This window comes from Simochromis diagramma, unplaced genomic scaffold, assembly GCF_900408965.1.
Source record: "Simochromis diagramma unplaced genomic scaffold, fSimDia1.1 OVJJ01000355.1, whole genome shotgun sequence".
NCBI lineage: Eukaryota > Metazoa > Chordata > Actinopteri > Cichliformes > Cichlidae > Simochromis > Simochromis diagramma.
This window is the reverse complement of record NW_024387174.1, coordinates 2778273-2790350: the sequence shown is the minus strand read 5'-3', so window position 1 is coordinate 2790350 and position 12078 is coordinate 2778273. Positions and strand designations below refer to the sequence as shown.

Here is a 12078-nt window from a genome sequence, read left to right as displayed (position 1 = left end):
AATTATAAGAACCTTGACCATCCATCCATTCTCTTCCACTCATCCTTGTCAGGGTCGCAGGGAGGCTGGAGCCTATCCCAGCTACCATAGAGCGAGAGGCAGGGTACTCTGAACAATTTGGCAGTCGCAGGGCTAACACAGAGAGAGAGAGACAAACACTCACACTCACATCTATGGGCAATTCAGAAATACTAATTAACCTAACTTCACAAACTGCATGCGTTTGGACTGTGGAAGTGAGCTGTGGTACGTGGAGAACCCACACAAACACGGGGACAACATTCAGCCTCCACACAGGAAGGCCCCAGACAGGTGGTGGAGTGGCTGCTGCTGCTCAGAACCTGCACCAATTAAAAAAAATATGATGAATGTGAAACACATGTGGTGGATATTTATGACTTTTATCCTTAAATTTCTCCCCCTGGTGTCAAATATTTGGAATATTTCTTTATATTTCTGATTTAAAATGAAACACTGGTCAGAAACAACACTGACAGTGTTTGTGTTGGACTCGCTGTTGTGAGTATGAGCTGAATTCAGGAGGCTCAGATTGAGTTTGAGGAAAATCAGATGGATAATTAACGATAATCCTCCTGAATAAACTTCATGTACAAATTCATCCTTTCCTTCATCTCTTTGTAAAATAACATTCTGAAGCATTCTCCCTGCATTTAATGTGCTTTCAAACATTTTTATGCAAAAACAATAAAATGACAGTTACTCACACAGAGCTCAACTCATCTTATAAAACGGTTTTTAAAAACCTTAAAGGTAAGTTTGAGTGAATTCTGTATCACAGCGTACTCACACAGTATTGAATCGCACCAAAACACACATGAACTGAAACTCTGTAATACTTTAATCAACAACAAGTTACAGAGACATCAGGCTGTTTTTCATCCTTTGTTCCTTCATCAGTGTCAAATTCAAATATTTTGGAGGAACTCAGAGTCGAAGGTTCTACAGCAGGAAATTTGTCTGCTGGTCAGTGCCAAACACCACAGTGTGTGACTGGGAGTGCAAAGTGCAGCTAAATTAAAGACTATCATGTTAGATACACACTCAACTGCTCATTAATACAAATGTCTAATCTGCCACGTGATAAAGACACAGTCAGGACGACCTGCTGAAGTTCAAACTGAGCAGAAGAAAAGGAGAAATGTGATTTAAGTGACTTTGAATGCCGTGTTTTTAGCAGACAGGCTGATCTGATTGGATTTTCACACACAAACATCTCTGAGTTTGTCTACAGCTCACACAGGCCAGCGTACGGCTGCAACCACGATGCCTCATTTTGATTCTTGCTGCAACATTCACACGGTTTTCTTCAAATTTGTTGTAAACATGAAAACATGGATGCATCCTGCTTGTACCAGTGTTTCAGGCGACGATGCAACATTATGGGGGATTTTTTAGCACACTTCTCAGTACCAGCTGAGCATTGTTGCTGATCGTGTCCCTTTGTGACTACAGTTTGCCATCGTTGATGCTTCCAGCAGGAAAACACACCACAGTTCACATCATCTCAGGCCGGTTTCTTGGTCATGACGCTGATCTCTGCACCCAAACAGCCTCCACAGCCAGGGGAACGGGAGATTCAAATCATGGATGCTGGTGTGATGATGTCATGATGATGTCGCATGACCACAATCTGTGAGGAATGTTTGAGCTCCTTGTTGTTGCTGAGTGAATCTGAAGGCAAAACAGGTCCAACCCAGGACTAACAAGGTGTACCTAATGAAGTGACCAGAGTCTATTTCACACAACTTCCCATCATCCTCATCACACCGAGTAGTGAGTGCCTGTAAAAACGATGAAATCTTGCAGAACAAGCAGCTGGAACATAAATCAGCGTCTGTTTCTCAGGAATGTGCTGTGATATTATTCACAATAACATGGAAACTGTTTATTTATCACACCTGCTGATCCTGTTCAGGTGGACTGAACAGTTTCACTGAGACCGACGTGTCTCAGCCTGTGGCCTTCATCGAGGTCTGAAGTCTGCCGAAGAACACAAAGTGAAACGGTGGAGTTCTTCTGAGCTCTGCAGACTTTCTGCTGTGCAGCGTGGACATCGGTCAAACTGTGTGTGAAGAAAAGAAATGATTAAAAACACAGAAGACATAAATCCAGCTGCACAGAAATGATGTGACTGCAGAGCTGGTTTACACAGAGACCACATCGTGATGCAAACTGGTCTCCATTAAACTGTGAAATGATCACAGGGAGGAATAACAAAACTAACCAGCCAAACTAGTGCGTGTTGTTTACAGAGGCTCACTGGTAATTTAAGGGATTAACTCAAATTAACTAACTCAACAAGCAGGTTGTAGCTGCAGACGTGGGATCTGTGTATTTACTGAAAAACCTTTTAGATGCTTGAATATTTCAGTCTTCAGATTTCCTGCTGGGCTGGCGGATTTAAGACGATGCTTCAGTGTTTCTGTGCAGCAGGAGGCTGAACGTGGAGCCGCCGTGTGCGACGATCTTTTTCTGTTTCGTCTTCTTGTTTTCTGCTTTCTCTGGACTCGCCTGTTTGTATGAATAAATCTGTAAAAACAGCCCAAAGCGTGCCAACAGTTTGTGAAACAGTTCATCTCCACCTACAGTCCAAGGGTGTGTCGCCTCCACCTTTGTGTCTCATTGTAAAGGTAAAATAGTTTAAACACACTCACCTCTCACAGGGTTTGTTTCTAGAAACCCATCAGCCCGTCTGATGACACTGAACAGTTTACAGGTCCTGTTTCCATCTGCCAGTCACTGCAGCTGAAGTTTGAAACCGAAACAGTAACTTTGCTCTGCACAGTTTACCTGCATGCACCCAAAGCCTGCTGAGACCTGATTGGTCAGTGTCGTCTGCAGAGTGGACAGAGATGTCGGAGCAGAGGTCTGTGTGTGCTCAGTGTTTGGGGCTGATTGAGGCTACTTCAGGTTTAATCCAGGGTACATCGCCATGGTAACCCATCCTGCAGACCTGCTCTGCTCCAGGCCCGGTTATGTTCAAGATTAGAGATCAATATAAACAAAAGCACTGACCAATCAGGTCCCTGGAAATCCGTTCGTTCTTGCAGGAAGAGCTCTCAGACCCGAGCGTGCAGATTTTAAGACGGTGTGTTTTGTTCAGTGTGACTGAAGTCGTCGTCTCTCCCTGATGAGCCTCAGTGTCTTTAATCTTCGCCTTTCTCATGCAAACTACTTTAAGTTCCTCCATCCTTCTGTGAACCGTCACACTGCGAGATAATCCTGAAACGGGGACCTCGAGGCTTCTGGTCGTTGGCTTTATTTAAACTCTCTGAGCAAGCCTGCTCACTGGTTTGAATTCTGACTTTAGTTCTTTATTGTTTAACCCTGTCGGGGTTACAGCTGACTCACTAACGCAGAATAAACAGCTAGAATCAGATCTTCCTGCATCCGAGCCTCTAACAGCAGGTTGACTCATCGAGTTTGATCCACTCTTTTTGTTTTAGACATTTTACGCTTGTCTGGAAGTAAAAGTTTAAGCTTTAAACAAAGACTTTAATTCTAAAATCTACTTTCTGTTAATGTTCAAATTTAACCTGGGACTAAAACTAAATGAAGCCTGAATCTAGAGCTAGACCGGTCTCCTGGGACCAGGTGCATGTTCGGAGCTGAATGACAGAGTCGTGATAGCGACACACTCAGCTGGTTTCTTTATTTACAGCCTTTGTCGCTTTAACTGGATTTATTTAAATATCATATATAATACAGCACTCAGTGCTGCTGTGTTACTTTCAGGCTGTATCACATATTTAACATCTTTATAATTCTCTAATATTCCAATTTTATGCTCATTGTTAAAATCAGTCACTCAGCCGCAGACCTGTTCATGTTTCTGATTGGTCGGATGCTGCAGGCCCCGCCTCTTTCCTGTGAACGTGCTCATAGCTGGATTGATAAACCCTGGGTTGACTTATAGGGCTGATAACCTGTCAGGTGACCTCTTGGCCTGATAGCTGAACTAAAGCAATATGGAAAATAAATCACAGGATTTTTTTCCTTTGTAATTCAGGCTGCAGGTAAAACTCAGGTTAGAGATGAGGACGGCTTCTTTGCTTTCATGGTTGGGGCAGTTGCCTCAAACTGAACTGAAGTGAGTAAAAGATGGGCGACAGATAGTTACAGGTAAACATGTGCAGATTTAGATATTAGATGGACGAGCGGGATCACAAAGGCAGGAAGGGGAGGATCCGGAACGAGACACAAAATAAAAAAAGGAAAGATGAGAAAACAGAGCCTGAGAGCTGTCAGGACTCTTACACAAGTATTTTCATGCTGCTTCAGTGATACTTTTACATAAGTAAAGTATCCGAATACTCTGTACCTGGTTAAAGAAGTCATGTTGATCACATGACTCATGAGAAAGGTTAAAAACTGCAGACACAAAAAACACCAAACACACTTAAAGACCTGATTACTTATACAGAGAAGCATCAGCTGATTCATAGCTGAGCTGCTGCAGCAGCAATAACTGTAGTAGTTACAGTACTGTAATAGTTGTAGTACTTCAGTACTTTTGTAGTATTTCAATGAATCAAAGTGAATGAAAGTAAATGCCCATGCTGCTCTCTGATTGGTTAAAAGCAGCATAACCTCCAAATCAAACGAGGTGAACCTGCAGTTCAAATTCCTCATGCACAGACCTGATTGGATAGTTTATGGTCAGGCGGGAGTGTGGAGAGCCAATCAGCAGGGAGCTGATGTTTGTAACCTGTAGAAGGTCAGACTTCATGTTTTCAGCCTGCAGCTGAGATCTGATGTCAAGTCAGGACTCATCTGTGAACAACACACACACACACACACACGCACGCACACACACACACGCACACACACACGCACACACACAGAATGAAGGAAGCACTGAAGCTCTTTTCCTCAGTTTTAGAGGATTCACAGAGATACTTGAGCTGGTTTGGAACCTGTTTGACCCTGAACAACATCTGTAAAAACGCAGAGTGAGTGAGAGTGCTCAACCAATCAGCATCACTCAGCATCAGAAAACACAGCTCAGCTGTATATCATCATTAAGTCAGGTCAAAGTTTATTTATATGGCACATTTAAAAGACTAGTGTACATCAAAGTGCTTCACAATAAAACTGCAATGCAGACAGAACAAAGAAGAAATAGTACAATTATACTTAAAATTGCATCTATATGGTGTAGTGCAGGCTGAATGAAAGTCAAACTAATTCGTTTCAAAAGTTAAGTTAAACAAGTGTGTTTTTAAACAGGATTTGAACGATTGAATTGATTCTGAAGTACTGATTTCGACTGAGAGATCATTCCAGAGTCTAGGGGCAATGATGGTAAATGCAAGGTCACCTCAGGTTTTTAAACGAGACCTTGGTTGCATTAGGAGCAGTTGGCTTAGTGCACTCTTTGGGTTGTACGAATTTAGGAGATCAGTTAAGTAGCTAAGGGCCGGGTTATTTATTTATTATTTATTTACATTTTAAAAGGGAGCAGAAGGATTTTTAAATCAATGCGATATTTGACGGGAAGCCAGTGTAGGTTAGCGAGGACAGGGGTGATGTGCTCATGCCTTCTGGTGCCGGTTAAGAGGCGTGCTGCCGCATTTTGGACTGATTGCAGGTGCTGAAGGAGGGAGAGTTGGAGGCCCAGGTAAGGAGAGTTGCAATAGTCTAGAAGTGATGAAGGGATGGATACGTTTTTCTTTTTTTTTAATTATATTTTTATTGAAGAAAAAAAAGGGACTGGATGGATACGTTTTTCGAGTTCTTTATGTGGTAAATAGGGCTCAGCTTTGGAAATTTGGCGTAATTGATAAAAGCTGTTGTGAGCACAGTGGATACCTGCTTGTTTCATTTAAAAGAACTATCCATGAGCTCTCCGAGGTTTCTGGCAGAATGAGAAAGGTGGCTGGCGAAAGACCCCATTGTATCAGTTAGCTGGCCCAGGGGAACGTGGCTATCAAAAACAATCATTTCTGTTTTGCTTTCATTTAAGATAAGCGAGTTCTGGGATAGCCGGTCTTTAACCTCCCGCAGACAGTCGAACAAATGTGAGAGCGGGGACGGGGCATCCAAATTTAGAGGAAAGTAAATTTGGATATCATCTGCATAGTAGTGATAGGAGATGTTATGTTTTGTAAAGATGAGTCCCAAGGGCAGCATGTACAGGGAGAACAGCGTGGGGCTTAATACGGACCCCTGAGGCACACCACAATCAACAGGGGCAGAAGAGGAAGAGTATTTCCCCATGGTGACAGAGAAGGATCTGTCTGAGAGATACAATTTAAACCATGAAAGAACATTACCTTTAAGGCCAACTACATGTTCTAGCCTTGTTAGGAGAATATTATGGTCCAGCGTATCGAAAGCAGAAGTTAGATCTAATAAGACTAGAGCCACAGGGCGCCCAGAATCGGCAGCTGGGAGGAGATCATTAAACTCTCAGTAAGGCTGTCTCGGTTCTATGATGGGGTTTGAATCCAGATTGAAATTTGTCACTGACACCATGTGTCTCTAAGAAGGACTGAAGTTGCTGGTGAACTATTTTTTCTAAAATTTTAGACATGAAAGGAAGTTTAGAGATCGGCCTGTAGGTTGAAGGGCTGTTGGGGTCAGCGTTGCTTTTCTTGATTACAGGCTGTACAGTTGTGTGTTTGAAGGCAGTCGGAGCACAGCCTGATGACAGTGAAGAGTTCATTAGAAGTAAGATAGAGGGATTGATAGTAGTCAGAGCTTCCTTAATAATGCGGGAAGGAAGCGTATTAGAGCTTCTCATAGGATCAATTATTTCTTTCAGAGTCCAAAAAGATACAGGCTCAAACTGTTGAAAAACCATTCAGAAACTGGGGTTTGGTTAACTGCTGGTAGATATGCTGCCCTCAGTGCTGAAATTTTATCTATAAAGTAATGTAAGAATTCTTCACAGAGAGCCAGGGGAGGCATCCCTCAGGGATTAATAACTGAATTAAAGATTTTAAACAGAACTTGAAGCTTGTGACTGTTGTTAGCAATAAGTTCTGTCAGGAAGGAAGCTTTTGCAGTTTTGTCAGTCTTCTGATATTTTGATCGGCAGTTATGCAGGATTTCCAGGGACACTTGAAGTTCGTCTTTTTTTCCATTTCCTCTCGGCTCGGTGACGTTCACGCCTGAGGGTGTGAGTGGATTCATTCAGCCATGGCTGGTAAGTGGGCTTGAAGCGTTTAGCCCTTAATGGAGCCACAGTGTTTAAAATCGAGGCGCATGTTGAAATAAAAGTTAGAAAATTCATCAACCAATATAGCTGAATTACAGTAGGTATAAAAATGAATCTAAAAGAACTCAACAGAAATTTAAGACATTGTGTTGAACATCCTGAAGACTGATTTTTATTCTTAAAGAAGATGAAAATAAAAATAAAATGAATGGATGGGTGTTCAAGAATATTCTGGAGCTCCATAACAGCTTCTTATTTTCAAACACTCTTTAAATGCAAAATAAAAATCTCAGAAAAAAGACCACGGCAGCTTTTTGTCTTCTTTCCTCTCATAAAACAACCTCCACATTCGTCAGGTGACCCTACTGAGGGCTCCGACCCATGTGTTGGGAACCACTGTGCATGCAGACGGCTCCACCTGCAGCAGCTGCAGCTTCTGCAGCTGTGATGCATCATCAGGCAGCAAAATAAAGTTTGAAGTTTTGGAGGACAACAGTTTGAGCTGCTTGCAGAAGCTTTACTTCTTCACTGATTTAGAGCTTCTGACAGAAGGCAGCAGACGACACTACATTTAATGTGACCTCCTAATCATCCTACTACAGCTTTAACTACAACATGAATAAATATTTCATAACATTTTAATTCAAATATTTTTCTCTTTTCTTGGAAATAATTTTGGATTTTTGACCTTGACGAGAATTTTTCTCATTTCTCATTTTTTACAAATCAAATAATCAGCTAAGAATTATTCAAATGAGAATATTAACAATCTATAATTAAGAAAATTCATCTTTGGGCAGGGTTCGCACAGAAGGAGTACTTGTAGTTTGCGGTATTACTACTTGAATAATCTGACGGCTTCCTGCACTGCTGGATAAACAGGTTAAATATTTCCGCCTGTGATCTCGTCTTATCTCTCCTCCAGCATCTGTCGCCCTGCAGCAGCCCCCCCCCCCCCCCCCCCTCTCTCTCTCTCCGCCGTCACTTCACAGTTTAAAGTCTTTTTTTAAAAAGTAAAAGAAAACCACCCGAAACACTTATTTCAGTGTAATTCCGTGTCTGACACATTCAGGTAAAACCTCCTCACGGCTTCCTGTTCCTGTCCTCCCCCCTCCCTGCTGCAGAGGTGGACCGTTCCCTCTGCTCTGCTCCTGTGTGGGACGAACCATGTGAGAGCTGCGGGGGTGCTGCTGCTCTGCTGCGTCAGACCACCTGCTGAGGTAAGAAGGGATTTCAGGTTTTCAGCTCACAGACTTGATCCGGTTAGAGAGCCGCTGACTCTCACCGACCTGCAGGACGACTGGGACCAGCCTCACTGGTGTGACTGGTGTTTACTGCGGTCCTTAAACACAACACAGCAAAGACGCGCAGTCTCAGATATTTACAACTAATTCTATTTAAGGTCATTTACGCTGAACGCAGGGGCTGTTCTCCTGAAGGGGGCGCTGGAGTAAACAAAATGAAATCAAACTAAATAGAGTAGAATAGAGTAAAAAAGTCATGATTATCATTTATGGAAAATTTAAGAGAATTAAAAAAATGTCACAATTTACAAGAAAATAAAGTTTTAATATAATATGATAAAGAAGAATAAAGTGCAGCGAGAGTGCGAAAAATATATGAAATGTAAAAATGTGCAGCCCTGACACGTATAAATATAATAAAAATGATAACTTACATGTGTCAAAAATAGAATTCATGAATAATAAATATTTCTAAAACATGTCTTCATAAAGCAAATAGTGAACAATGTGTTTTTGTAACGGATTTTTAAAAATTCACTGATTTCATAAGACATTTTACTTAAACACAAAAATTAAGGAACACTTAAACACTGCTAATGATTCACACCTGTGGAGCTCACCTGTCCGTGCCCCCCCCCCCCCACACACACGTTGCCATGGTTTCTGTGATCCTGTGGGTGTAATGAAGCCGCTCACTGTGTTTTCGACATTCCTGTGTGGATCTCTGCTCTGCAGGCTGCGGCCGACATGACTGAACACAGATCAGATCCTCCTCCGTCCTTCAGGCTCCGTCATGTTCGACTCGCTGTAACACACTGACGGCAGACAGCTGCAGCTGCTGTGCACAGGTACACGAGTGCTATCAGCTTCATATACTGACAGCATCAGCACACATGAGAAAATGTGCTTCCACTGCAGCGCTGTGTGTAGCAGTCTGTGCCCGCTGGACTGGAGCCTGTTCAACTTCCTGAAAGTTTTTATACCTGCAGTCCAACAAATCTAAGTGTCAAAAAGCTGCAGTTCCTGTAATGTCCACCAGAGGCTCCATAGACTTCTATGTTTACCTTTTGAATATTAGAGCAGAAGTAGACATGTTTACAGCCTCATAAAAAATTTCACCATTATTAAGGGTGTGGCCTATTTGACTGACAGGTGGATGGTGACACAGGTGGCTGGAGCTGCTAGCTGTCGGCTAGCTTCACCTGAACTAGACCTCTGCACCATGTTTATGCTGTTGGAGCCTGTTTAATTCAATGATCTGACCAATCATATTACCGCTGTGAGGTTACTTGTACTAACTGGTGACGGCCATCTTTTAAATACAGTCTGTGGTGAGGATGTGAATCTGGAAAAATCTGTAACATCCAAAACAAAAAAACAAGAATCAAAGAAGTAATCATAATTTTAATAAACATTTCTACATCTTCTGGTTCATTTTAGGCCGTCTTAGATCATTTTGACCTCCATGTTTAAAACTAAGACTTCACACTCTACAGCTGGTTTGGGCTGATTTGGTATCTGGAGCTGGAGATGTGAAAGAACGTAGAAGAAAAAGACATTTGAGCCTCCAGTAGATGCAAGCTGACGTCTCAGAGTCCTCTCCTTCTCGATCCTTCCTGTAAAGATAAACTCATATGATCAAACACACAGCAGCAGCTTCATTAACAGCTGTGAGAGAAAGCCTGGGAGACGTGCTCTGGCCCTTTGCTCGATTTCAAATACCCCAAAATACCCAAATATTGACAGAAGTGTGAAAATTACAAGCACTCATTATACAAACTGGTCGATTCATGTTGTCGTTTTGGTGGTTATTAATATTTTTTCACAGGCTTTGACACAAGCGTGATTCCCTGCTCGGCTGATGCTGTAAAATAAATGTATCAAACTTTAAAATGAAGATGACTAAAGACTGTCTAAGAAAGCGCATCATATCAGAGTTTATGATGTTTCCATGCGACTCATCTGGGTTCACATCAGGAGCTAAATGCACGGAGGGCAGACTGCAAGAGTAAAATCTGAGCAGAGGATTAGAAATCAGCTCGTGCTGCTCGAGCCATAGATGGTTAATCTAAAGTTCTGAGAATGGGAAGAGCTCACAGCGACATCTGAGGACATGTTAACTGCAGCCTTGTTAAAGCAAAAAACCCACAAAGATGTATCTGAAGAACTTTTTGTTAGGTTTGTGTGAGATTTGGATGATGAGTCAGAATGAGTTTGTTTTCTTTTTAATGTGAATTTGTATATTCTGTTTGCTGGATGTGGAACAGGAAGTGCAGCTTTATAAAAGCCTTATAAACCGTGCAGTACCAGAGCTCGCCTCTAGGGGTGCTCGAACCTGACCTGTTGTATTCATGTTCATGTTTTTAATGTTGTCTAATGAATATTGAAAAGTGTCGGGTTTCTGTTACGTGCGCAAATATCACTGAGCTGTTTTAGGGAGCAGTTTGATAAATTAAAGGAAGAATAACAAGTTTTGATTTTCCACGCTCAGCGGGAATGTTGTCTTTTCCATAAACTGGGAAACTCTGTAGCCCGGATCATTAGAGGAGCTCTGTCTGCTTCCTTTGATAACAGATTCATAATATTTTACCTTTTCTGCCACAAAATGTTCTGCTAATCAGCCGCAAAGCTGAAATATGACTTTCTTCTTTCTTTATGAGCACCAACTTTCAACGATGCCGATTTCTGTGTCTGAATAAAACCAGAGAAAGATTTAAACTGGACTTTCACAGACGACACATTCATTGTGCAAGCAGTGATTAAATATTTGAAGCTGTGAGTGAGTGTGCTGCTTGTTCTTGTATTCATCGGGTCCCCAAACTGTTCTATGAATTATATGAAGCTTTAAAAACATGAAGTTGAGGACTCGTCGTGTTTAAATGATGCATTAAGACCTTAAATATAAAACACTGCTCAGCAGTATGAAGAGAATCTTTGGATTTTAGACAAAACACTGAATCTGAAAACACGACTTTGAGCTTAAGCTCTCACTTCTTGTTGTGCAGTTTTCCACCGCCTCACTGGAAGATCCTGAATCAGGAATTTCTCCAACTTTTTACTCTTTTTTTCTGCACTTTTTACATTTTCAAACCAAAGAACTTGAAATTGTAGAAGTGCACTTACCTGGACATTGGTCCAAATAAATTTACTAACAGACTAACTTACAAAATTAAAGTTATTGGCAATGATTTTTCCCACGGACCTTAAACACAACCTCTACAAACGGAGGAAATTTATTAGAATACAGATCAGCTTCTCAGACCTTAATATGCTTTATTTTAATGTTAAGACTTTAAATTCATGCAGAAACCCTTATTTATGTGACACATTATGTTATTCTTACAACTTTCAACTATCAGAACTGCTTCTGTTTGCATGTTTGCAGTATAGACAAAAAGAAGAGAAAAATCCAAAAGAAATAAACCACATTTAGTCTTTTGGAACCGCCAGTTTATTTTAGTACCAAACCTTAATTTTTATGTAATATGAATTATATGGATGTAATGAGTGTAAAATGTCCAATAAGGTGTGCTGGACCCACCTCCTCGCTGTTGTGACCCTAAAGTAAAAGCAGACCTCAGGTTTACCTGCACTGCTTCCTCTTCCTCACAGGAGAGCAAAGCACAAATAAAAAGGGGCAGAGATACAAAG

At 41.5% G+C, this 12078-nt stretch overlaps 1 long non-coding RNA gene across 2 annotated transcripts; it reads right to left on the bottom strand.

Annotated features, from left to right (window-relative positions):
* Positions 1-839: 839 nt before the first annotated feature.
* LOC120744864 lies at positions 840-8603 on the bottom strand. 2 transcript variants are annotated; one of them, XR_005698476.1, is made up of 3 exons: positions 2676-8603; positions 1920-2550; positions 840-1802 (listed from the first exon to the last, which is right to left on the bottom strand). It is a non-coding gene; the product is annotated as an uncharacterized LOC120744864 (long non-coding RNA). The 2 variants fall into 2 exon arrangements; XR_005698475.1 differs by having other exon boundaries at positions 1920-8603.
* Positions 8604-12078: the final 3475 nt, after the last annotated feature.